Here is a 26,084-nt window from a genome sequence, read left to right as displayed (position 1 = left end):
GTACGAGACAACTTGGTCTGTAGATGCTCAATATGAGCATCCCACAGCATGTATTCATTAAAGTAAACACCCAGAGATTTGACTACCTTAGCTATTTCTATGTCAATCACCCCCAATCTCAGAGGATTTTCTATGTTATAATTCTTGTTTTTGGCTCTGAAAAATACAGCTTTTGTTTTACTTGAGTTAACTACGAGAGAATTTTTGATAGACCACAGATGCAGTTTATCCAAGACTTCATTTCCTTTTGCCACTAAGCCATTTACGTCTGAGCCAGTTAAAAAGAAATTGGTGTCGTCTGCATACAATGCATATTCAACTTCTTTATCTATATTTAATAGATCGTTAATATATATATTGAATAGCAGCGGACCCAGTAAGCTTCCCTGGGGAACTCCATGTTTAAGAGGCCTGTAAGCAGAGTGAAAATTATCGACAGCCTAGAACGATCGTACACTACAAAATTAACGACGTCCTTGCAGAATTTCGCATTGGCCTACAAGGCTGTGACGTCATTCCATCGTCATTACGCAGAGATTCTGAAGAAAAACAATTGCGCTAAAAAAAAGCGGTCGAGCCGTTACTCGAACCATTGCCGTTTGACTAATGAACGGAACCCGCTACCCCTCGACCAATGAACGACTTTTCTTCTTTATTACCTTCAGAGGCGTGGGAATACAAGGCAATTAACGCAATGTGGTTATCTGCAATACTGCAGCATTCTTAGCTGAAAGTGAACATTCCCACTTTTTCAGCTATTACATTTGGAAACAGCAATACAATATCATAATACATTTGTTGTTCTTCATCACATAATAAATTTTTAATGTTCGGTCCAATTGCATAAAAGAAGGCCTAGTGAGAGATAAAAGCGAGGGTTAAAAATAATTGAACTAAATAAATAATCTAAAAGAAAGAAATGTCTGTATCAGCGAAGTGATTACAATCAAGACCTTAAGCCACTGAAAAGACCTGTTGACACTGTCGAGTCATACCCTTAAGGCGGAGCTCAAGTCTCCCCTGAATTTTTATAAACGGACAAGAGTGATGCAAAGTCGCATTATCGTAGGGATCCTAGAGGTATAGATAAAAAAACTTCAGTTTCACTAGCGCATCTTGTCAACTATGGCTTGTTGTAGCGTTGCTCCTTCATGCGAGAGGAATGCGGGGGCTGATGCATTTGACGCTGCCGGTGCTGGTGACCCCAATTACTCACGTGTTGAAGAGTGTGTGAACATTATCGTGCTTACGAAGTAGACAACAAGTGTTCTGTAAGATCCTATGGATGTAGGCGAAAGTTTTGCATATTTGTTCGCAACCACAGCAACGTCAAATCGCCGTGAAAGAGAGTTGTTTCCACAACAACGGATAGCCTTTTCTCCTCATCCGTCCTTTAAACTAGAGTTTAGAAGCGCAACATATGTGTCGCCTGCCTGCCTACCAAACCGCGCACCTAGACAGGAAAACTGCTGACCGCGGCATCGGCATTGGCGTGGTATCTTCGTGATCCTTTCCTTTTTCAGTGCACACACTACACTAAAAAATGTAAACTCGCTCCTGATACTCCGATGCTCTCATTGTTTGAAAGCGATGCCTGATAACAATACACAAGATGTATCGAAAGATAGCATCGAAAATTCGCGAACCTTCGACATTTTCTTTGCCGGGGGGGGGGGGGGGGCGAAACAGTAGATAAGTTCTGTTAGCTGAACGACTACGAATGCTGCGAGCGGCTCAACTGATGAAATAAAGGGATTCGAAAAAAATATATACCTATAAAATATAGAGTAATGGAAGCACAAAAATCTTTTCGTAAGTTGCTAATATGCGACAGTTGATATGAGAGAGATCAGAAATTCCGCTAGCACTCCGTATTTCTCGGTGCTAACGCTATGATGTAGATGGTTTTGACACGTGCTTGGCAATAACGTGTATGGCAAACTGGAAAGTCAATAGAAGCGTGACATTTTAAAACATACAAGACGGATACGTATAACAAGGCGACCAGAAACAATTCTTGGTAAACATTACTTCCTTATGTTCAGAAACTGCCAGAGGCGAAAACAGAACAGGATGAAACTGGTTCAGTGCGGTTACGCCTCTTGGCAGCTCAAAAGGGGTACTCATTTTCAAAATGGTTGATTGCGCGTCGTGATAACGGGATAATGATATGATCGATGATCCTGTAATAATTTCGTTGAATTCGTTGCTTACAACGCGAGATAGCATTTGTAAATGGTACTTGGAAAACAGCGGGAATTAGGAAGCTTTTTATTTTTATTTGCTTATCACCTATCCACAGCGCCATATATGGCATTACAGTTGAGAGGAGGATAGTAGAATGAAAGCAGACAAAGTAAAAGTTGATTTGTCACGTGTAGAAGAAATAACCTGTGAATACACAGATCATATGCTCGCTACAAAGAAATTATAAGAATAAATACCAATAATTCTACCCTATCCACACGTCACAGCGCCCAGCAACAACACTAAAACACCTGTTGAATTGAAAGAAAATATCGCGGTGGCTCAGTGGTTATGGTGCTCGGATGCTGAGCCAGAAGACTGGTTCGAGCCCGGCCACGGTGGTCGTAATTCGAATGAGACAACATTCTAGAGGCCCCTGTACTGTGCAATATCAGTGCACGTTAAAAACACCAGGAGATCGAAATTATCCTGAGCCCTCCCCTACGGCGTTCATCATATCCTTAGTGGTTTTGGAACGTTAAACTCCTTAAGAACTACTTTGTCGTTCAACGGGGTCAGCCATGTTACTGGTCGTAAGGCAGGTTCTCAAACATGCACACTCAATCTGGTACCAACGTTTGCATTACCTAAAATATAACTAGAACACATTCATAAGCACGCAGCTCACTACGTCATAACTATAACTTTGGTTCAAGCTTAACAAGCATTAGAAGCCACCAGAAAAGCTACACCTTTTCCGAACGAAGAGATTCCTTAGACAGGAAATTTTGTACTTCATAGTTATTTATAACATTGGTACCAAGAAACTGTTTACATGAAGGCCTTACAAAATTTTTCTGCCAGAACCGATGGTAGAGAAACAATTCGAGACATTGCCTGCAAGAAATATTCTGCTCCTAACTTCGGTTAGTTAACAGTAAGCAAGTGGAATCGTTTTGAATGGATTGTAATAAGCTTTTTTTTCCATAATTATCTCCTCACCCTTGCTTATGGCCTGTTATCAGTGAGTTGTGTTCTATTTGGACATCAATTTTTGAATTGCAAGCATTTAATTTTTCTGATGTGTCTGACACATAGTTGTTGACATCACAAGCCATCATGCCCGATGTGCTATGTAGTGATAAGTGTAGAGAAATACAAAAAAACTTGAAGTAACTGTCAATATTGTGTAAATAATATTGTGTAATTAAACGTGCAAATGTTTATTGTAAATCCGAAAAATTGCGGGAATTGGAGAATTCTTTGTTCGGTAACGCGGAATGATACAGCAGCGGAGGTAGCTTGATTACTATTTAGAGCAGTAACTTGTTGACGCAGTGTTAATAAATTTCGTTTCGGCGAGAGTGTTACAGTCGCAGAGAACAGACTACTTAGCTTTCAAATAAAGCGGCACCAGACAACACGGTTAAAATCTTTACAGAAACCTAGAAAGAGGCATCTGTTCTCCGGATTGTCATTCATTTGGCAGGATGGTCGTTTTTATGTGCATCCAGATTCGCGTGAAACAAATAAAAAAGCATTTGTAATTAGATACTGGAAAGAAAAAGGCAAATTCTACCCTTCAAGTTTCCAACGAATCTCAAGAGCTATGACATGCGCTCAAGCTATTTGCAACATATCCGAGTTAGGAAAATTGTATGCACTTCAAGTAAGATTTTTTTTGCATCTGTGTGTGGGGAAAGGGGGAGGGGGTAAAAATTAAAAGAACTGTAGAGGTGCTCTAGTCATTATGGTGCCGGTCGATTTACATTTATCAGAACTATGGAACAAAATTTGACAGCAACTCTGTTGTCATTCTTTAATCGATTAGAAATAACGTTATCAAACCCTATACAAGTTCTCATTATAATTAATAAGAACAGAAAGTTGGGCTAGTTGGTGTGGATTCATACTTGACAGCTTGTGTTGTGTCTCCTCGTTCGCTTTTGTCCTCGTTTTTTTGCGCTGTCAAGTATGAATCTCATTTTAAGGTCTCTTATAAGTTTCGAGACTTTTTGCAATAGTAACTATTACTTTCCGAAACCGATATTCATACTCAGACATCCCGGTATCGGTCGTTGTAACCTTGGGTTACAATGATTAGAAGCCACGCGAAAAGCCACGCGAAAAGCCACGCAAAAAGCCACGCTCAAACACCCTTACACCTATGATGATCTTATGCCTTGGATACATTTTATTCAGTCGTTGTAACCTTCGGATACAACGACTGAACAAAATGTATCCAAGGCATAAGATTAGGTGCAAGCGTGTTTGAATCGTCAATGTACAACCGGATATCACACGTGCCATGATCTAGGAATATAACCTGCCATATTTTGCCGGGTTGTATAAAAATTATTTATCATGCCTTACATGACCCCTTGATGTATTACACTTATCTGCCGCAGGCCCGTGCGACACACGAGCATGAGGTTGTTGAACACTGGCGCCATGCGCACAAACTCAAGTCAGCCTTACTACATTGCAACGCCATGTCTTCGAAACTCGCTGCATCTGAGGCAATGAATTAAGACACGAATGGAAATTAGTGCGGTCTCAGCAAGAGTTAGCGCCGCAACTCGAGCAGTGGGAAGGTTTCCATGACACGCCATGTGATGATTCCTCCGTAAAGCGACGAGTCACCTATCGCCATCTCACGGCAAAGCTGACAACCTGCCACAGCTGTTGCTGCTTGGGGAAACGTCAGGCGGTTCATTGACTCTACGGGCGCGTTGTACCATGCCCTTAGATACGCCCTAAAGTGATCTGCCTAGTGCGGCATGCAGGCTCCCTTTCTTCTTCTCTCTGCCTACACATCGCGTGGTCATGACGTGCCCACGTAAGCGTTGCGTATATGTACGGGCTGCGCTATCATCGATCGTGCACGAGTTTGGGGTTACGAAGCTTTTACGTGCACTCAACGCTACTTCGTTGCTTCGTATGGCCTTCCGCCTACGTCCAGTCTCACAGTGATTATTCCTTCATTTGCTGAGGATGACGAAACTATCATATAATTTCCTTCATTGGCTCTGACTGATTTCGCCCTGCGCCCCCGCCCCACACACAAAAAAAAATCGTGGAGTGTCCTACCTCGATTAGCTAAATGAATAACTTCAACTCATGATCATCCACTCAGTACATGAGTGTCCATCCTTTCATGGTAAGCAAAACAAAATCTACAGTTTTTTCCCCGGCCGTCTACAGCCCCAGTAATTGAATACACACAGCTGCATTGCTTTGAAGTAAGCTGGTGTTGGGGTAAGTAGAAACGACAGCTTCAAGTGAACACCTAGAACTTAGCTTGAGCAGTCGGCGCTTCTTGGTAGCTGATCGTGCGAGTAGCGCCCACGTGTGTTTTTTTCACGAGATTTCTCTGTATTAGGCCACTTTTTGTGGACATCGCAGAGGGAGCTCCATCTTGTGGAAAGAGTTGACATAATGAATTTAAAGGCATTCTCATTGAGTAGGTGCGGTGGTGAGGGCCAGCATACTGAGCTGGTACTGGTGAAACAACCTGGCCTTAATGGTTAAAGGGCACTTTTACAGAGTTTCAAAATCGCTCAGAAGTATTTTTTTTTATTACGTCAAGCGAGAAAGCCGTTATTCCCAGGCAAGGCGTCTCATACAACAATACTTGCAAAACAAAGTGTTGTGCGCCGATCGTTGCCGTTGTGGTGAAGAGAAATAAGACGTGTTTGCCGGAAAGTATTACAGAACTATGAAGCATGACGACTTCGAAAGAATTGCACTTCACTGCAGTGGAGTTATTTCGCATGGAATGAACATATTAACTCAGAGGCTTGCAATCAGCTACAGAAGAATCTGCTTCTGAAGAATCCAAATATAATCACACGGACTGCATTTAGAAAACACGTGTAGTCTTTTAGAGAGTTTACAGCATAGCCGACTATGACTTGAGTACTGCCTGGTGGCCTATAGCTGTCCTGGAAAGCCAAGACGTAGCCCTCGCGTTATTGCATATCAGCCGTCATTGCCTTCACTTCTTCCCTAGCTAATGTCGTCGCGATGGCACAGTGTTTACGGTGCTCGGCTGCTGACCCGACAGGCGCAGGTTCAAACCCGGCCTCGATGGTCGCCTTTCGATGAAGGCGAAATGCTAGAGACCCGTATACCGTGCGATGTAAGTGCACGTTAAAGAACCCCAGGTGGTCAAAATTATCTAGAGCCCTCCTCTACGGCGTCCCTCATAGCCTGAGTCGCTTTGGAACGTTAAACTCCTTTAACTGTAAATCTAACTCTTTCCCGGCTACCGATGTTAAAGCACTAGTACGTGGTAAGCATCAGCAGAGTGCTCCGGGTAAACGTTAGCCCATGCAAGAGCACCCTACAGGCAGCTGTGACGCCATTCCCGTATCACTTGATAACACCCCGGTACGTCGCTTCAGCCGGCGCATCCAGGAACTGCCTCCGAAATTTGGACCGTTAGAGACCACCATTTCGACAGCTGTTCCTAGTGCTGTGTTCCTATTGCCACGCCAGCTTACTACAACCCGCAGACTGCGTGAGTTCCAAAGCCGTTCCGTGGGGACCTTCTCTAGATCTGGAGGACTGGTTCCGCCACTTTGAACGCCTAGCTACTCTTACCAAGTGGGACGGCGCAGCAAACTCTGCAACGTATACTTCAGCCTCGAGGTAGGCGCTCGCACCTGGTTCGAACACTTGCACTCGTTTTAATCTCGTGGCGAGAGGATGAGGTTGCGGTGTTGAATGCGGTGGGGTTAGCCTTGCTTATTCTGCCGGCAATTGCTCCACCGTAGCGTCCCTTGTATGTTAATAATGTCCTAAAATAATAATAATAACAATATTAATAATGGCGAGAGTTTCGTCGTCGGCTGCTGGAGGCCTACACGAGCGCGTGTTCTCCGATGCCGCTTCCAGTTGCAGAATGAAAGCGTCCAGTCCTAAGTCGCAGACATGACATTCCTCTTCAGGAGAGCCCGCGCGGCTATGTTCTAAGAACAGAAACTTTGGCATTTAACGCATGGCGAAAAAAATGCCTGGCTTAGCTAAGGTTAAGCCTAGGATGCGAAGCATAATAGATTTGTGAAAGGGTATAGCCTGGTGACACTTGGTTATACTTGGTAATGCTTGGATACACTTGGTTTATGCTTGGTAATGCTGTATGACTGCCTCGGCGTGAGGAGCGGGGCTCAAAATTTTATACAATGCCGCGACGACAATCGCCCCCTAGCGGGAGGAGCGGGAGTTAGCCTTGGTGGTCGCGGCCGCGCGGCGACCGCGCGAGTTGAGCCCCGTTTCTCCACAGCTGGCGTGACGTCAGACCACGTGCTCGGCTGCAGCGCCCATAGCGGGAGGAGAGGGAGTTAGCCTTGGTGGTCCACGGCCGGTCTCGAGGGGGGCACGCGCGCTCTTTCATACGGCCTTCGCATTGGCCGCAGAAGCAATGCGAGTTTTTCTCCGGGAGTTACGCCGCCCGCTGCCGCTAGAGGCGCGACGACCCCACCGCTCGCTCCCCGCCTGCATCTGCGGTGGCGGGTGGCTTTTGAGTGGTTTTGCGCTGTGGTCCGCTGCTTCATGGTGAGCGCAGCACCGAAGTCAAAGAAAACAAAATCCAGATGCTTAAGCTGAATATCGGCAACAAAGTCCACATGTGCACAGATTCTTCGTCACAAACTTTGCTCGATGAAAGCATTTAAAATGAGGAATCCCTCTCCCATTCCTCACGACTATGTCGAGCATTTCTGGTTTTCAATCCAGATGGAAATACTGTGATCACTTCCCCTCTTATATATCATGGTCCGTGATTAAAGGACAAGTTAGTGCTAAGAGGAAGATAATGAAAACTGAGAGAACGAACGTTTTGTGCTCGTCCCATAAAAATGTACTATATCGGGGAAAAAATTCTCTACGACGCTTGAGCCATAAATTCGATAGCGCCGTAGCTGGTGGCTTGAGACGATACTTGAGTCGTTGAACTGTGAAATAAATTGCAAGATTGCTGGGAGGTGTATATAGTACTTAATTACGCCGATATCGCTTTTCGCAAGTCCTGAATGAACTTATTTTCACCCTCTTATACGTCACAACTTCCTTGAACGAGAGGCCTGTACTGATATCTCAAAAAAATGCTAATTACTAATGTGCGAGCAAGTGTCAAGAAGCATTGTAATGAATTTTTATCTGCTCAAAGCCAATGGCCCGCGGCATTTGTGCTTTTGTTGTGAAACAAGAAGCCAACAGATCCCTCTGGAATATGCGTAGCCGCGTGCAAGTCTCTCTTCATGTTCAAAATGGTCGTAAGCGCTTTAGACGTCTAATGTTTCGAGTTCCTGGTCACCTTTAAATTGTGTAAGGCCGAGAGCGACCGTCATTCTGACCTTCGTTGACCGAGCGCTTGTTGAATCGCTGCGCCGCTGAACTGCATGCTTTATGTTTGAGGACACGAGTTAGCCCCAATAAACAATTTTCCAGTTGGACGCAAGCTTCCTTGTCGTCATTCTGGCCTGACTAACATTAATAGAACATACAGAACCAATCAGTACAAACTGCGTATGCTGCCACAGATATTGACATGTACTGAGTATTGCAATTTCAGAAAGTATGTATGTCCAATAAGTTACTTCAGCTACCATAAAGAGCGCCATGTTTTTGTTCTCCACGTATATTCAACGTGCGGCGTGTCCTGAAACTCCCTAGAATATTTGGTTTAAATATCATTGTAAAAGACATCCTATTATAAACTTGAATGCCAAATGCCCTCTATTTTCTTAAATTCAGAAGATTTTACTAACATGTAAGTAATGCAAATGTTCAATTTCTGTTCCTTACAGTATAAGCTAAGCCAGCTGGTATAACGCGCATTGCTGTGAGGTTTAATGGAGCTCCATTAAGTTGCGGAAAACTTCTTTTTGTGGAGCTACTTTGTTTCCTCAATGACGTGAGGAAAGTTCACATGCTCACGGGAGGTTTATCGAAAGCAAGGACGAGGCTACATATATGCAGGAGAATAATGCAAAGCTGGTAGTCATCGCCACCCAGATAATTTTGCTCGCTCGTAAAGGCCGATTTTATTAAGACAGAGCGCAGTTCCCAATTTTTCTTTGCTGGCAGTTATTTCATGCTTGCAGTTACTGTAAACAAGTGACTTGATTTTCGCATTGTCATGTGGTGGGATGGGCGGTCGTGAGACGCCGCCAAACTTCAAAATGCCTTTCCAAGAGGAAATCTTGGACGTCGCGTGCGTGCAGCGTGCTCTGCTCCAGCAGCGAGGGTTGGGTTTCGTCTATAACCGTTCCTTTCGCGAATGACATGATGTGTTTTTCTGGGTAGCAACATGAATTCTTGCTAATGCCACTGTTGTGCAAACTTAAAGCAGCTGCGCTTGAAATTTCAGTAGCTATATTTGCTCTGCAGAATCCTTTACTCTTTGAAACTCGCCATCCAAGTATTACATGCCGCATATCATTCTACACACTCCCAAATAGCCTGCCGGAAGACGAACTATAAAAGCTGAAAGCCTTGCTTTTTAGCCAAATATAAGGGTGGGACCTGTTGACGTTTGTGCTCGAAGCATACGTTCGACCATACACAGTCCGGCTCAAGGAGTGAGCGCGCAAACGTTAATCCGTTGTTTCAGATTTCGCCCATGGGAAAGGGGCTGACTATGCGGTGTTTGCGTAAAGCGTAAAGGGCAAAATATAAAGGCTTGACAGTTACCACTGATGCGGGCCGAATTGGGAGCGAGCGCGCGTTCTCCTTCGGAGTGAACGGCGGTCGCAGCAGTGGAGCGGTGTGGCAGTGGCGACCCCATCGAGGTGCGGCGGGATGAGGAAACAGACCCCATTGCGAAGGCCGTAAGAAGAAAAGCGCGCGCTCCCATCGAGACCGGCCGTGGGTGGTCGCGGCCGCGCGGCGACCGCGCGAGTTGAGCCCCGTCTCTACTCAGCTGGCGTGACGTCAGACCACGTGCTCGGCTGCAGCGCCCCTAGCGGGAGGAGCGGGAGTTAGCCTTGGTGGTCGCGGCCGCGCCAGGCTGGGCTATGGTTGAGCTAAGTAGTGTCCCTATTATTCTTCGCATAAAAGAACAGCTGTTCTTAGGCTTCGTGCGCTGCGCACCATACACCGTCGCTGCGTGTCTTGCCGAGGCTACAGCGAACGCAAAGGTCCTCCAGCATGCGTTCTGCGGCTCACAAGCGGCCAGTGCATGCTGCTGCAGTCACCTAATCGTTTGCTGCCGTCGGGAACCACCTTGGCGGTTTGCGTGATCTTATTCGCACCGTCATACATTAAGTGCTTCCAGACTTTGGCAACCCTTCTCAGTCGGCGCGGGTTTCGATTTCAGCTCTTTTTCGCCAGGAGGTGCAACAGACGTTCAGGGGCCCTATTCTCAAAACACAAGCTCTCATCATCATCATCAGCCTGACTACGTCCAGTGCAGGTCAAGTGCCTCTCCTATACCACCCTATTTAACACTGTCTACTGCCCGCCGCGGCCACTTTATTCCTGCACACTGCTTTATCTCGTCCGCCCAGCTAACATTTTGCCGCCCACAGCACGCTTTCCTTTTCTTGGATTCCACTCCTCTTCCTTTAACGACCAGCGGTTAACCTGCCTTCGCATTACAGGCCTTGGCAATGCCATTTTTTTTCTTGCTTTTGACCAGGATATCATTGAACCCCGTTTGTTCTCTGAGCCATTATGCCCTCTGCTTGTTCCTTTGCGTTGCACGTATAATTTTCCATTCATTTTCCTCAATTTAAGCTAAACCCTAATCGTAAGCCTCTACGTTTCTGTTCCATATCTGAGTACCGGTAAGATACAGCTGTTATATACTCTTCTTCTGGGGGCTATTTTTAAACGGTCCTTCATGATCTGAGAGAAGTGACGAAATGCTCGCCAGACCATTCTTAATCTTCTAGCCATTTCACTCTCGTCATCCGGATCTGCGGTACAAGGCATGCAATGCGAAGACAAGATAATCGATGGTCGTTAATGGTAACAGTCTGAATTTTAAGAAACGGCAAGCGTAGCAACGGGCGGCAGGAATTGAGGTGGGTGCATGAGATTCACACTTACTTAGAGCGTAGAGCTCTGCGGAAACTTTTTAGCCGTTCAAATTGCTCGCGCTCTTTTCTTTTCCAGTCATCTAGGTGCGCGCGCAGGCAGCGCAATCGCGCATGACCAAACAGTTTTTCACCAGATGTGTCAATCGCTGTCGGAAATTCTTGGTAAGGCCAGCGATGCTGCGCGCAGAGGTATTCCTGCGGCAGCATTTTTAGAGTGTGGTAACGGATCCGGCGGTTAGCACGAGCGAGCAGTATGGACATGGACGGTGGGTTGGCACCGTACCGGGATGAAGAGCGCAGATAGAAGTGGCATCTGCAAGGATGAAACAGCCCTTTGACGTGAGTGTCTGCTACGCAAGCAGCCAGGTTTCATGGAGCGTTTTAAGCTCTCATAGCTGCCGCCTGGTCTTATCCGCGTATTACTGTATTTACTGTGCAGTTCTTTCCCCGCCTTTTCGACTCTGTACTTTTGTTCCGCCGCACTCAGCTGTAGCGCCCGTTTTGTTGTAGCCATAGCCTTGCGCTGTCCCGAGAGGTAGCGCACGCTTTTTTGGAGCGTTATTTTGGTCCGGTATAAACCGGTCTTTTGGCACTAAATGTGGGTGTGTCACTTGTCGGGAAAGACCACGGCTCGCGGACCCCGTTGCCCGGAAGGCGAGGCACCTCAACATATAGGGAACTTCAGCTGGCACAGGAAACAGTTGGATAGATTAGGGAGAGGTCTTCGCCCTGTAGCAGGCGTGGTCAGGCTGATGATCACACCCCAGCGCAGTATCTTCTCCCCAGTACCAGTACCACCATCCGAAATTTTTGATGATGCTAGATTCATACATCCACCTTTCATTCCACCTTTGCATTCCCACAACTGCGCCCGAGGTTTAGTCAGCCAGGTAGTTAGTGACTCGTATCCTAGATGAACTCGAGAGCGTGTGTCCACTTACCACGAACTCACCCTCCACTTCAGAGAGAGGACACATACACCCACCTCAGTACAAAACGCTGTCTAAAGAGCACCAGTTCCTCTGGCGCAACTACCGTTTTCAACCTTCCCAAGCGCACCTACTCTGTTTATTCTGTCCCGGCCAGCACAGTCCTGCCTTTCAGCTCTGCTAGCAACCCCGAGCTCCACAATCCCATATATTCTACAAATTGCCCTCCGATCCTCCTTCGAGGGACTTGAGGCTATCTACCTATGAAGAATGGGAAGCAACAGTATGCCACTCTACCCTGCAAATGCAGCTTCCGTTCCTGGGGTGCACTGGGGACCCAGTCTGGCGCCAATGGCCACTCCGGCGAATCCGTGCTGGTCCATGAGGGCTGACTAAATAAGGTTGGGACCCAGTCCAGTGCTATTGGCCACTCCGGCGAATCCGTGCCGCTCCATGAGGGCTGACTAAATAAGGTTGGGACCCAGTCCAGTGCTATTGGCCACTCCGGCGAATCCGTGCCGGTCCATGAGGGCTGACTAAATGAAGTTGGGACCCAGTCTGGTGCCAATGGCCACTCCGGCGAATCCGTGCCGGTCCATGAGGGCTGACTACATAAAGTTACGACCCAGTCTGGTGCCAATGGCCACTCCGGCGAATCCGTGCCGGTCCATGAGGGCTGACTAAATAAAGTTGGGACCCATTCTGGTGCCAATGGCCACTCCGGCGAATCCGTGCCGTTCCATGAGGCCTGACTAAATAAAGTTGGGACCCAGTCTGGTGCCATGGCCACTCCGGCGAATCCGTGCCGGTCCATGAGGGCTGACTAAATAAAGTTGTGACCCAGTCTGGTGCCAATGGCCCCTCCGGCGAATCTGTGCCGGTGCTTGAGGGCTGACTAAATAAAGTTGGGACACAGTCTGGTGCCAATGGCCACTCCGGCGAATCCGTGCCGGTCCATGAGTGCTGTCTAAATAAAGTTGGGACCCAGTCCGGTGCCAATGGCCACTCCGGCGAATTCGTGCCGGTGCGTGAGGGCCGACTAAATAAATTTGGGACCCAGTCTGGTGCCAATGGCCACTCCTGAGAATCCGTGCCGGTCCTTGAGGGCTGACTAAATAAAGTTGGGACCCAGTCTGGTGCCAATGGCCACTCCAGCGAATCCGTGCTGGTCCATGAGGGCTGACTAAATAAATTTGGGACCCAGTCTGGGGCCAATGGCCACTCCTGCGAATCCGTGCCAGTCCATGAGGGCTGACTAAATAAAGTTGGGACCCAGTCTGGTGCCAATGGCCACTCCGGCGAATCGGTGCCGGTCCATGAGGGCTGACTAAATAAGGTTGGGACCCTGTGTAGTGCTAATGGCCACTCCTGCGAATCCGTGCCGATCCATGAGGGCTGACTTAATAAAGTTGGGACCCAGTCTGGTGCCAATGGCCACTCCGGCGAATCCGTGACGGTCCATGAGGGCTGACTAAATAAAGTTGGGACCCAGTGTAGTGCTAATGGCCACTCCTGCGAATCCGTGCCGGTCCATGAGGGCTGACTAAACGAAGTTGGGACCCAGTCTGGTGCCAATGGCCACTCCGACTAATCCGTGCCGGTCCATGAGGGCTGACTAAATAAAGTTGGGACCCAGTCTGGTGCCAATGGCCACTCCGGCGAATCCGTGCCGGTCCATGAGGGCTGGCTAAATAAAGTTGGGACCCAGTCTGGTGCCAATGGCCACTCCTGCGAATCCGTGTCGGTTCATGAGGGCCGACTAAATAAAGTTGGGACCCAGTCTGGTGCCAATGGCCACTCCGGCGAATCCGTGCCGGTCCATGAGGGCTGACTAAATAAAGTTGGGACCCAGTGTAGTGCTAATGGCCACTCCTGCGAATCCGTGCCGGTCCATGAGGGCTGACTAAATGAAGTTGGGACCCAGTCTGGTGCCAATGGCCACTCCGGCGAATCCGTGCCGGTCCATGAGGGCTGACTAAATAAAGTTGTTACCCAGTCTGGTGCCAATGGCCACTCCGGCGAATCTATGCCGGTCCTTGAGGGCTGACTAAATAAAGCTGGGACCCAGTCTGGTGCCAATGGCAACTGCGGCGAATCTGTGCCGGTCCATGAGGGCTGACTAAATAAAGTTGGGAACCAGTCTGGTGCCAAAGGGCACTCCGGCGAATCCGTTCCGGTTCATGAGGGTTGACTAAATAAAGCTGGGAACCAGTCTGGTGCCAATGGCCACTCCGGCGAATCCGTGCCGGTCCATGAGGGCTGACTAAATAAACTTGGGACCCAGTCTGGTGCCAATGGACACTCCGGTGAATCCGTGTCGCTCCATGCGGGCTGACTAAATAATGTTATGACCCAGTCTGGTGCCAATGGCCACTCCGGCGAATCCGTGCCGGTCCATGAGGGCTGACTAAATAAAGTTGGGACCCAGTCTGGTGCCAATGACCACTCCTGCGAATCCGTGCCGGTCCATGAGGCCTGACTTAATAAAGTTGGGACCCAGTCTGGTGCCAATGGCCACTCCGGCGAATCCGTGCCGGTCCATGAGGGCTGACTAAATAAAGTTGGGACCCAGTGTAGTGCTAATGGCCACTCCTGCGAATCCGTGCCCGTCCATGAGGGCTGACTAAATGAAGTTGGGACCCAGTCTGGTGCCAATGGCCACTCCGGCGAATCCGTGCCGGTCCATGAGGGCTGACTAAATAAAGTTGTTACCCAGTCTGGTGCCAATGGCCACTCCGGCGAATCTATGCCGGTCCTTGAGGGCTGACTAAATAAAGTTGGGACCCAGTCTGGTGCCAATGGCAACTGCGGCGAATCTGTGCCGGTCCATGAGGGCTGACTAAATAAAGTTGGGAACCAGTCTGGTGCCAAAGGGCACTCCGGTGAATCCGTTCCGGTTCATGAGGGTTGACTAAATAAAGTTGGGACCCAGTCTGGTGCCAATGGACACTCCGGTGAATCCGTGTCGGTCCATGAGGGCCGACTAAATAAAGTTGGGACCCATTCTGGTGCCAATGGCCACTTCGGCAAATCCGTGCCGGTCCATGAGGGCTGACTAAATAAAGTTGTTCCTCGTCCTCCTCTTAAGTTACGACAGAGAACCGTCTGAAAAGGCGGTGCGGCAAATAAAATCCGCAGTTCTTTCAAAATTTTCAATATCTACGTCAATCTTATTTCTTAATAATCATTGATTCTTCGTCTGGTTAGTGACAAAAACTTTCCCGAAATTAAAACAAATTTTTTTATGTGTGTTCAATAGAACTGCAAGCGAATCGCGCCACTGGTATTCCCAGCGTCTGAATTCAGTGGTTTCCGATGGCGGAGCATCACGGTTTTGGTATCCGGAAGAACAAGAAAGATCAGAAGGTCTGAGATTCCATTGATTAGCAGTGCCACATTTCTCTGCTAAAAAGAAAAAGAATACAAGGCGTTAAACGACGCTAACGAGAGAATAAACTTTGATGCTGTTTTTGTCAGCTTTCACTTTTTATGCGATTGATATCTTTTTCTCCTGCATTTGGAATGAATGGCATTAGAAGCGTTATCTTTTTTTAAATGAATGTTTAGACCTTGGTGAGAACAATAAAGCTGGGGATTTTTTATATACACTTGCAACTCGTGTTGAACATTTTATTTAAAAAGTTTCATTTTTAAATATGGCAGGCGATCTTTCGTTACATCCTGCACTACGTCTGAAAGAACTAATATCTTTATAGCAAAAAACTTTGCTTTGCGAATGCGCAAAGATAAAAAACCTCTGCTTTTATTCTGCAATTATTCATCGCCTCGTGCATGACATTCCGTTGGTGTTTACTGCAATTGCTATGAAAATCTACCAGCAGGCATAAAATGGAATGCATTTTAAATTGCACATAAAAATAGAAATATTTCTGCCGCTTTGATTATCTTTGCATGCCTATGTAAGAAAAATTTATTTAATTTCCCGCTTTAAGCCGCACGCCAATGTTTAGTCCTGGACGGACCCCTAAAACTATTATAGTGTGACAAAAGCCGTACCCTGACTTTAATATTAAAGCCAATAATAGAATAATCTTGTTTAGTTAGAAAATGCAGCTTCCGTATGAACGCAATTTTCTTTAGAGGAAGTCTTGTTTCTGATCTGGAACTTGCGAATGCTTGTGATAGTCATGCACAAATGATGCACGTTAGAAACAAAGAAAAAAGAACGTTTCACTTTCTTCTCACGCCTTACCACCTACCGTATGTTTAGCAAGGCATTTTTTTGTGCTTTGCGAATGTTTTTCATACAAGTTGTTTTTGACCAAGCTGCACCGTAAGTATTAAACGCAACGTTAATTACGATCAATTTTTTTTGCGAATATGTGGCGCCTCTTCCAGTGCCTCTTTCTACAGCGTTTCAAGCATTTACCTTCTTGATTCAGTCGAAAATACGTGATTGTAAGCATCGTGTGCGGCGGAAGAGGATTAAAAAAGCAGTCGCTTAAAGCGCGTAGCACCAGCGACATCTGTTTCTTTCCGGGCGCAACTACCTCCCTGTTTTCAGCAGATGGTTTGATCTCCCCACCGAAGGATGGAGGCACATTTGTAGGTGTTGTACAATAATTTATTTCGGTAGATTTCTATGCATACGCTGTGCACTATTTAGTTAGAACAAAACACTGTGATGTTCTTGCATTTTTCATCGACTGAAGGGGCGGATACACCCACGATATTCGCTACATCAAACTTGTGTCCTGCATGATTGCAAGTTTAAATTTCATTAGGCACTGATTAGATGGTGTTAGTAGATTGATAGACATGTAATCTTTCTGGTGCTATATGTTCTGTTGTTCCATTTTACGCCGCATTCACAGCTAACGAAATTGTGCGACGAACGCATGGAAATGCGCATGTATTGCGGCGACTAAGTAAAATGTTATAACATCTCACAAACTTGTCAGCTGTTAACTACTTACCTACATACGTAACCTACCGACCTACTTAGTATACAAACCTGCATGCCTCCTTAATATGCTTACACAGACATCTCACTGCATACCTACTATGCAGTCCAGTAAGTTACATAGCAAACGTTAACTACCTCGCGTATACCGAAGAACCGTTTAAGCGATTCAAAATCATACCGGCTCATAATCTATACGAATTTTTCTTACCCAGAAGATATAAAAAATCTATTTCTCACAGTGACAAATTCTTGATAGCGCTGTCCTCCCTCGAACCGAACACAACGCCATACTCATTTCGAAAACACGAACGTCGGACGATTCCCTTTTGGCGTACAGAACATGGTCGACAGATGATGCGTCATGCAGTTCCGAGGTTACTGAATAAATTCATCTTTTAACGTTTTTCTCTTGTGACGTCGAGTTTACAAACTCTAAGAAATCATTTTTTGTAAGCCGCTGTATTCCCTTTGCGTTAAAGCGTGACATGTATGCCATTTGCATCTCTGTTAACACCTATGCATTGCGTATTAATGAGCATCTACCAAGAGTTTATATCGATGGTTCTGAACTTCTTGCATTATATTCTGTTAGGTAGTATGTGTCGTTTTTTTTTTACTTTTTTAAAACGTTTGCCCTTGCTGTACGCCATGTAGGGGGCTTGGGCTCTCTCAAGCGAAAATCGTTCGCTTTTTTGCCTGAGCCTGCCCACATCATAATGATGTAAATAAAAGTGACTTGACTTGACTTAACCTACCTGTCTACCTACGTCGATACTTCATATACCTATGTAAGTACCTACAGAAGCGTGGCCGTTTGGCTGAGTATCCTCCTCGCATTCGGGAGGTGCTGGGTTCGATCCCCAGTGCCACCGGGTACCCACCGGTTTTTTAATGGGTGCAAGATTTCCCCCGGCCTGGTGCTCGGCTCTTCTAGGGTGAGATGCTTGTGAAAAGGGTCTTTAACGAAACCGTTGCCTTGAGGGATCAGAGATACGTTCCGCTGTCAAACAACCCTAAATTCGCCTCGTGCGTTAGCAGCCCATTTGTGGCCATTTTCACGGCTCACACAGCGTTGGCATTACATGGCGCGGGCTCCTTTTCCAAGCCATGCACCCTGAAAAGCCAAGCACCAGGCCAGGGAATGGTTTGTGCCCGTTTGAGGAAACCAGCCATTGTCCTGTGTTGTTCTCTGTTCGTGTGTTCGTCTTTTTTTGGCTGGTATATTTCTTCATTAACCATGCCATACCAACAGGCCCACCATTCTGCCCTGCACCTACAGGCCGACCGACCTATGTAAGATACCCACCTCCTACGTCCCTACCTACATACCTGTCTATATGCACGCTATCTATATCTGCCTATCTATCGGTCTATCAGTCTATTTCATTATCTCTCGGTTCGTCTGTGCATCCGTTTTTCTGTCCGGCCGGCCGTCCGTCTGTCCTGCCGTCCACCCGCCCGTCCGCCTGCCTGCCTGCCAATCTTGTCTTTCTTGTCTCTCAGTCTTCTCTATCAATTAGCAAGTTTTATCATTATTTATATTTATATAATATTTTTATATAATATTTATATAATTTATATATATATATATATATATATATATATATATATATATATATATATATATATATATATATATATATATATATATATTTTATAATATTTATAAAATTTGCATTTAGGCTCCTTGTTTTTGGACGCTTGTAGCCCAAAGCAAGTTATACGTACATATATTTTTCCGCATCAGTTTTTAGGTTTTCAAAAATGACATTCTCGTCGCCGCTGGAGCGTAAGCATTTTCGGTGCTTCAAAAAAGCGAAAAAGAAACTGACGGACTAGCAACAGTGGTAGCCTTTGCTGAGACCATGTGCCATCTATAGCCGCACCTTACATGTGCTCCCTGCCCTTTGCCGCTCCGTGTCGGACGCTGGGAATGCAGCACGCAACACACTTGCCACTGGATGACGCTGGCTGGTAGGCTTAGCTAGCACTCGTACAGGCGGCTAGCTTTCTACTTCTTACCTCTGCGACCTCCAGAGTGGCTACTCTTCAGCGACACTGGAGATAAAATTTTAAAAACCCTAAACACTGAAACGCATATATATGAAACGAGATAGTGTTAAGGGCCCCTTGTCGCAGGAAATCCTGCGTTGTCGTAGGCGTCGGCCTCGTTGGTCGTGATTGAAAATTCCACAAAAAATCGTCAAAAGGGGCAAACTAGTGGACAGGCTGGTTACCTAGGTGATGTGCCTTTTGGCGTAATTACAATCTGCCCACTGGATTGTGAGCAAACTGCATGCCCTGGTAGGTGGCGGTTAAATCAATGACAATCCTCGCCATGTTGCACGGGAAGTCCTGGGTCTTACAGGCCCTAGCGGTGGCAGAACCTGCTATCGCGGCACTGTCGCGCACGTTTAAACCCTCCAACAATGCGCCAGGAGCGGTATGAGAACGCGTAGGGATCTTTGAATGCAAGTTACAGAATTATCTAATCCGCATACTTGGGTATTATCCTGTAACGTTATCGCGTCAGACTCTCAAGGCGGATGCTAAGTGTCTTCTCCACGTCACGTTATCGTGTTCTACAAGGCTTCGATAAAGAGCCTTTCAGAAATAGTAAAAAGTTAGGCATGCTAAAGTAGTTAAGTAGTTAAAAGTAGGTGCATTCTTATGCAACGCATCTTTCACAATGCCATTCGAAAAAAGAGTTCTAACTAAAAAAGTTTGAAAATTGCTTATAGTCTTAAGTGAACACTCCTGTATAGAATTCACAGCTTGCAAGTAACCAAAGCAGTCATGCGGTATTTCTGAAACAGGGTGGAGAAGAGTGGTTAACGAGAACAGAAAACTGGGCGAGTTGGAATGTATTCATCTTTAAGCAGCGCAAAACACAGGACAAGAGGAAGAAACAGGAAGATACGGGGTAAAAGTAACAAAAAAAATTGCGCTCGTGTCGTCTCGTGTTTCTTCCTCTTGTCCTGTGTTTCGCGCGTCTTAAAGGTGGAGAAGAGGCAGTTGTAAATGTTGCATAAATTATATATAGAGGCCACACAGCCGGCGAAGTGTCCAACAGGAAAAGTGCTATAATTCCCATATGGAAGCAGGTGAGGAAGGGAAGCAGAATACAATGAGCACTGTTTGCAACATCTGGAGTAGGGGTATTCAGAATAGCGGAATGGAAGATGTTGAGAAGAGAAAATAATAGAGAATACATCCGCGATGGAAGCTTTGTGGCTTACATTGCCTTTATAAGTTACCTCCGTGCCCAATTACCAAGCATCACCGGGAACATAGAGACACGAAGCAGAACGCTTGTTGCAAAAATTCGTATGCTGCAATCTAATGCAATCTTCAAGAGCCTCGCAAGAGAGGAGCATATATAATAGGAAGAAAAGCCCAAGAATCGGTAAGGAAGTAAATCTACTTAATGCAGGTGGTGGCCGCAGATCTTTACTACAAGAGTGAAATATCGAAGTGAATAAAATGGTGGAGAGTGCAACTAGGACGCACTCTGTGGTGATGACTGACAGTTAACCAAAAAGTTGCTGGTTTTTTAGCTCTGGTCAACCCTGGTCGAAAGCGAAAGGCTGCATCTCTCTGGCTACGTTTAGGGTTGAGCGACTGGCAGTTTCCATAGATAGCCACACTTACATACACACACACAGTAGTAGGCATTTTTTTATTTGTTAAACATCTTGCTTCCTTCCAAACAACATACACTTCGCGACCATTGCTTCTCGGCGTGTGGCTAAAGCAGGACGTTCATCTTCCTCCATCTCCCCAGGCGGCTGGTAGTGAGCGCCTTTCTGTCTGTTGTTGCCAGGAAGAAAGAAAAGGAAAGTGCACAGGTCTGCCCACTGGCTGAAGCATAGCCACAATCGTAACCACGTGCTGATATTAGGAGAGGTAAAAGATGGGATAGGAAGACAGGATAGTAAAGACGCACGGTATAATGACCCAGGCCGATCCCGGAGGCAGTGCAATACTGGGCCAACCTTTGGCGGAAGGATGCAGCCTTCAAGCACTCCGCCACATTTCCAAAAATATGCTGGGTTCAAATGGGATCCGGATCAGATATTCTACGGGTCCCAACCCACACTAGTGAGCGCGCGCACACACGCTTATATACCCCTTGACTTCTTGCTCCTCCTGTTTTATATGACGCCAGCTACTGCAGCGACACCAGCGGCTATTATACCAACTATCTAGATTTTGACCTTGACCTTTGACCTTGAACTTATGAAGCACTTTGCTGTCGAACCTGACTACCACCAGTTATGCTCCCGGTTTGACTTCTGGCTACATTCAATGTCAAACTTGCGGCCCCGCTGACGGCTCGAAAAGATGGCATAGTGAAGCTTTTCGCTTCAATATTCCTGAATAAACAGCACTAAATATAACCGCTGTATCTTACCGGCACTCACCTAGAGGGCCGGCACGCAGAGGCTGCCGGAAATGTTCAGCTTGACATGAGGTCACCACATCGAGTTAAGTAAAAAAAAGGTATAGCGTTAAGATAAAAGAAGTGGGCAGAGTGGGCAAAGGAACAAACGCTTGTTAATGACATTTCTGCCGATGCAAGAAAAAAAAATGGACAAGGGCATGGCATGTAATAAGGAGGTAGGATAATGCCTTGTTCGTATCTGTAACGGAACGGACTCGAAGAGATGGCAAGGGTGACAGGAACCCCCAGAGCGTGAGCTGGTTGATGAGGTAATGATATATTGGCTGCGGCTGCCACTGGACAGGGTTACTTGAAAAGAATGGGAGGCTTGTTTATGCTGTAGTGGGCATAATAAGCATTATGACGGTGATTATTGGGTTGATTTGTGACTGAACTCACATGAGCGACCCGAATGTGACTGTTTCTTCGTCTTTACGCAGTCATTATGCTTACAGGCGCATGTTCGAGGCAGAATGGACACAGGCTCTTCCAGGGTCAGCACTTTTTTCCTTGCATCATCAGAATCTTTTTTTCTATTTGTTTGCATTCAATATATTTTCATCTTATAATATAAGAGCTCTCCTTCTGAGCCATTTATTTATTCATTTCAATTCAATGACTTTAAAAGCCTAACTTCCGTGCATCCTCGCGAGAGGACGCATAAAGTATGATTTTGAAATACTATTGCGCAAAAATTGTGGTGAAGCTCGTTTCAAATTTGCCTATAAGCTGTAGCAATGAAAAGCAGAACCCCTTTTGCAAACATATCTTTGGCACCTCTTGCTGCTCAACAAATTTTAATCGCCCTCAGGATGGCTTCAAAACCTGTGCGAGCATCGGAAAAACACAGCTTATACGAAGCGGGCTTTTTTTATTATCAGTTTGAATGAAAATGCGGCTTTCTTGCAATGGAGGCATTGCTGGGCTCCCATTTCTTCCTTAGTGTTATTCTCTGTCCTTTAAATAATTTCTCAACAACTCGCCTCATAGCTTTTCAAATCGGCGCCCTGCTTGTAATTTTTTATTCAAAGGGTAATCCATCTTTAGTACGCTTACGTAATCCAAACCTGTTTTATTTGCCCATGCAACGTTGCTGCTCGAAAATGTAGTAACATAACATTTTTACACGCAAGAATATGAAGAAATCTATTGCTTGCGACCCTTACAAAGTCTATCAAATTCATATTCACAGGCGTCTGATTCCCAACTTCTCTTTATATCTTGATCCCAAACATGAAGTTCGCATTCCTCTCTACCAGAAAAAGACAAATAAAGCATTGTTCTATCTTTGGTAGCTACACACTGCAACGAAATTCTCAATATAAGTGTACGTATTCTGCTGTCGCCGCGCAGCACATCTTGAAAATAAGCATAGCTGTCTTATTAAGTTCTTTCCTCCGAATGAAAGCTCTCCTAAATACCAATCAATAATATTTAACTGAATAAAGTGCCCTCAATATTTTGTTGAGAGAGAAGTGCAGATAAACCTGCACACGTTTTTTCACTTCTCCCTGCCAGATTTTATTGTTGCAGGCATGGACAAGTGTCGGAAAAGTGCTCTTGAGAGACGATGCAGGTCTTAGACAATTTTTATGCATTGCACAATCTATATCGTAATTGCACGGGACTTTGGGGTCGTTTAGAGCGGAGATTTTTGCGGAGTTATAGTTTCAAGTATGCTAATATCCATGACTGTTTTTCTAAAAATTGACTCTTTCGCGATTTTTAAAGGCGTTAAGACACGCATTTTCTGATTATTGACTTTCATCTGTTTCTTTCCTATTCTTAAAATAACGATAGCATTTTCTCTTGCGGTTGCATCAGTTACGGGGAGGCGAGATTATGTGGAACCTTGATTCAGTGAATCAAGCAATGCCTAAGGATTTAGACCTTAACATGAAAACTTCTATGAGGAAGTATAGTTTAAACTTACTTATAATTGCGGGGTATTAATTACTCGACATTGTGCCGCATCTCAAAAAACGAGAAATAGCAGACGCGATAAAAATCTTACTGTTTTCACAGCAGCCTTCCCGGAAGCCTTCATCATGTGGCAGTACAGATTCACATTTTAATAAGACATTTTGTTATGCTTTGTTGATGAAGGCGAATAAATTAAATAATACTTTCGTACCTTGCGATCCAATTTTAAGCGTTATGGCCTCATGGGTTATAATCCTTAGAAAACACACCCACAGGCCGATTTAAGTTCAGGTTTCTACGGTCAGGACGACGACTCCAAAGCTGAAGGCTGTTTGTAAAATATTGACGGTTTTTATTGCGGAAAATATGACGTATGCAACTGTTCCTCTATGACAGCAGGAATAGAATCTCGCGCGATATTTAGACACATAACTAGACATAAATCGCAAAGTACTGAATTGGTTAACCACCGCGTATCAAATAATATGATTCGATGTTTCATACCAATGCATCCAATTAACTACTTGCAAAAAGCAATAACAAGATCGTCATGTTATGGACCGAATTTTTGAAGTTTAAGAACAGGTTGGGTGTCGAAAAGGTCTCGTTTCAATTTTCCACTTACCTTGATAATACAGAGTTAAAATTCCGCATTGGTGTTTTAGATCCCAGTAGCTAAGTGTGTATTTAGTGTGTCTTCTTCCTGCATGAAAATTGCAAAAACATGTCGCTAATGTCGGAAAATATATTTTCCCTTGGCGAGTTCTTAGGTCTCCCCCTCGAAGACCACATGGAGTCATTCTTACTGGCCACCAGTAGGTAAAGTGCTGGCTTTACTCCGATATTTGCATGAAGTACAGGCACTCTTATGTTTTAAAGCTGAACAGTATTTTACACCGCTTTCAAACGCTAGAGTCTGGACATCTTTCCTTAGTGATGCTAGGTGCTGTCGGGTAACAAATATTCCTCGAGCAAATTTTTTTCAGTATATTTTAACCGCACGAATGGAAATACACAGCAAGACTGTGTTTTGCTCATCACGCAAAAAATCTAAAAGAATCGACGCACACACTTTTCTCACCTGACGTGTCGTAGACGTTCAAGACTGGCTCATCGCCCGGCTTTCCTCCATGAGAAAGTACTGCATAGTGGTGGTGGCCCTCCCTGCATTGAAATAGAGTTTTAAACCCACTTTTACACCCCAAGAAAATGTAATTTTGGCTAAAGGATCAATCCATCTACCTTACTGAAATACATTTTGCATGAAGTCTTTCTATTTTATTCGTCGTATTCCGCAGCCCATTTTTCAGTTGTGCATTACGGGACTGAGTGTATCTTTGTGCTGGTAAGTAGGCCCTACATTGCGGAGTAATAGCTCGTCTGATTTTACTGAATTTTTTTTTTCAACACATCTTTCATCTCTTACCGTTGTTTCATGGGTAACTGGCATTTGCGTAGCCTTCTGTTTTCAAGCAAATAGCATGACCACACAGTATACATCATAAACTTTGCAGGAAGCCAAATGTCACTGAATCTGAGGCACATACGTCATTTTTTATTTGTTGTGTTCACAAATGGAGGAATAATACGGTAAATATTTAAAGATAATCGATTAGAAAGCGGAAAAAACACTACATGCCGAGGTTCAGATCCGAACACACGTACTCCAAATTTCGGCTGCGGTGTTCTACCAACAGAGATACGATGACGGCTGTTCAGTCTTCTGCTTTCGGTGGCATCTATAGTGTAAGCGAACCATGAGAGTGTTTACCAGCGCCACCGACGTCCTCAGCGGTGGACGTAGTACGTCCTGTATTACCGCTAGTGTCACGTTAACCGTCCTCAAACGGTGAATGCGGAAGCTATGCAAAAACCCTCTTTTGTAACCTGTGGCATCAAGACTTCTAGAACCGAGTTAGCTATTTAGCAGGGAGTGGAAGGGAATAGAGAGGCTCGTTATGATATATGTGACGGAAACCAATAGTCACTGACACCAAAGAGCATACGGGAATTTCTTTTTATTTTTATGGTTCATGAGGAGAGTTAAATAGTATAATTTCGGCTCAATAGCTAACAAGAGCCTCCGTTCTGGTATAGCTAGCATAAGATAGTTCCCGAACACCTTTCCCACTCACCTTTTGGTCATTGTTCACGTGGCATTCGCGGTAACATAGGACGCAGCACGTCCGCCTCTAAGGATGGGGGTGGCGCTGGGGAGCACACAAGGTTCACTTACACGCAAAACATAAATATCCCCGGAAAGCATCAGATTGGACAGCCATCGTCGTAGCTCAGTTAGCACAAGACCGGAAGTGGAATTCGGAGGTCGTGGGTTCGGATCCAACCGGTGACTACTGATCGTTTCTTTCTTTTGCTTTCTAATCACCTGTTTTTAAATTTTTACCCTTTACGTACCTGCGTTGATGAACACCCTGAATTAAAAAAACATCTCTTATCCTTCTTGGTTTGAGTGACTGTTGGCTTCCGTAGTTTGTCATAACGAGCCCTTTTTTTCGTTCCGTTTTCTGCTCAGTGTATTAGCAAAGTTATTCTCCATTTAAAACAATTTTTACCCTCGTTTTGGGGCATAATAGTTGCTAAGCTGTCATGAATCCCTCTATTACACA

General features: G+C 45.4%; 1 pseudogene; it reads right to left on the bottom strand.

Annotated features, from left to right (window-relative positions):
* LOC144110793 (uncharacterized) overlaps positions 1-25,603 on the bottom strand; it is a 39,542-nt pseudogene extending 13,939 nt beyond the window's left edge.
* Between the last annotated feature and the right edge of the window lie 481 nt (positions 25,604-26,084).

The sequence above is a fragment of the Amblyomma americanum genome, chromosome 11 (genome assembly GCF_052857255.1).
Source record: "Amblyomma americanum isolate KBUSLIRL-KWMA chromosome 11, ASM5285725v1, whole genome shotgun sequence".
Taxonomy (NCBI): domain Eukaryota; kingdom Metazoa; phylum Arthropoda; class Arachnida; order Ixodida; family Ixodidae; genus Amblyomma; species Amblyomma americanum.
This window is presented reverse-complemented; position numbering and strand designations above follow the sequence as displayed.